Source organism: Piliocolobus tephrosceles, unplaced genomic scaffold, assembly GCF_002776525.5.
Source record: "Piliocolobus tephrosceles isolate RC106 unplaced genomic scaffold, ASM277652v3 unscaffolded_14238, whole genome shotgun sequence".
NCBI lineage: Eukaryota > Metazoa > Chordata > Mammalia > Primates > Cercopithecidae > Piliocolobus > Piliocolobus tephrosceles.
Window position 1 is genome coordinate 1,739 of NW_022295686.1, and position 1,985 is coordinate 3,723.

Sequence of the window (1,985 nt, forward strand, 5' to 3'; positions counted from 1 at the left end):
AATCGCTTGAACCCGGGAAGTCTGAGGTTGCAGTGAGCTGAGGTCACGCCATTGCACTCCATCTGGGTAACAAGAGTGAAACTCTATCAGAAAAAAAAAAAAAAAAAAGATACGAAGAGGTTATATACTTAAACATGGAATTGCTTTAAGTGTTTCCCATTCACGGTTCCCATGCATGCCAGCAGCTTCTTACTGCAAACACCTGGGACTTGCTATAGGGCAGCTGGAGTACGTTCCACCCACACACGGGACAGGGAGCTGACAACCAAGGAGTGGAGGATCAATACTCCAGCTTTCTCCCCTCCGTTTCCCTGTATCTCAGCAGTATGGAGCTTGTTACCGATGAGAATCTGCTCACTGACTTTAAACTGGTTTTCTTGCCTTCTCAGTTCCATTTCTCCATACCTCAATTGATGCTTTCTGGTAAGACCTACAAAATAAACTGTTTTCACTGAAAGCTCAGTCTTGGAATCTGCTTTGGCTTCCCCAGTCTAAGATGGAAATATATTCATTTTCCCATCACTGGATTTCCAGGTTGTTTTCAATTTTTCACTGTTAATAACGAGGCTGCAACATTTGTCTACAAACCTCTAGATATACACGTAGGAAGCTTTCGGTATTTCCTACTAGTGAAACTGCTCAGTTGGAAGGTATGTGCATCTTCATCTTTAATAAATACTACCGACATTTGAAAAGCCTGACAATGTCAAGGACTGGCCAGAGTCCCATATGTGATGGATGTGGAATGGCAGGTCACTGTAGCAGGTGCGGGGACTCAGTTGGGGTCTTGGAGAGGTACTTAGTTATAGCAATAATGTTTCATAAATGATATCCGATATATTCAAGATTAGTGTGGAATAAAAACAACACGATGCTTAGAAATAATTATCCATAGATCTAAAGTCAACAAAAGTCTTTTTCTTGTCATGTAAAAATATATAATTTCTTTTCAGATGGAGGGGGAACATCTTAAAATAAACCAGAAAGCACCTTCATATTAATCATTCTTCTCATATACTTCAAATTTAAACTTAATGTCTGTCTCCTCCTGGACATCAGAGAGAACACCTGGGTATTCTGGCAGAAGTTTATATTTTTCCAAATCAATTTCTGGAAAAAAAACGTGTCTCTTTCAAAGTCCCGTATGATCCTAGTCACAAATAGTTGAAGATGGCCTGGGTGATTCATGGCTTCCTTATAAACAGCACTGCCACCAACTATCCAAATCATCTCTACTTTATTTGCTGATTCTGGTTGTTCAGTAAGTTTTAAGATATCATCCAGACTTCTGGCAAGAGAATGAGCTCCTTGTGGAGGTTCCTTGAGTTCTCTGCTGAGAACTAAATTAATTCTATCCTTTAAAGGTCGATGCTTCTCAGGAATGGAGAACCAGATCTTCCTACACATAACACCAGATTCTGTTTACCTTCTCCTGAAGAGTTTGTGTCATTCTCTGGAAATACCTAAATTCATTCCTGAGCGGCGGCCAGGGCAGCTCCCCGTTCTTGCCAATGCCCATGTTCTGGGACACAGCGACTATGCAGTTTAGCAAACGAACCATGACAGCAGCGGTGAGTACCTCCGAACCCGCTCGCTACACAAGAACGCGCGGCCTAGATTGGCCTGAAGGTTTTTACTTTGAACCTGGAGGATGAGCAATGACATCGTCTCTCCCCACCTCAGAGCTCGTCCTGAGCATTCACCTCCTGGGAGCAGGAGCAGCGCAGCAGCGCCACCTGGTGGTCCATGCGCTTCCTTTTGCAGATCACTCACAGCCCTGAGATCTTCCTCTCCTTTCCACGCACCTGGGATTTCTTCACTGGACACCAGCCTGAGTCAAGTTTCCTGTAAAGCAAAAAAAGCGCACAGGGCTTGCTCATGGAGTCCTTGTACAAAGTGGCCGTGGTGGCTGCGACGGACACTGCATGGGCACAGCAATTGAGTCGCCACTCACCAAGGCTGACCTGGCAGCTGCCACTGCTGAG

General features: G+C 44.3%; 1 pseudogene; it reads right to left on the minus strand.

Annotated features, from left to right (window-relative positions):
- Positions 1-967: 967 nt before the first annotated feature.
- Positions 968-1,774, minus strand: LOC113220828 (annotated as a pseudogene).
- Between the last annotated feature and the right edge of the window lie 211 nt (positions 1,775-1,985).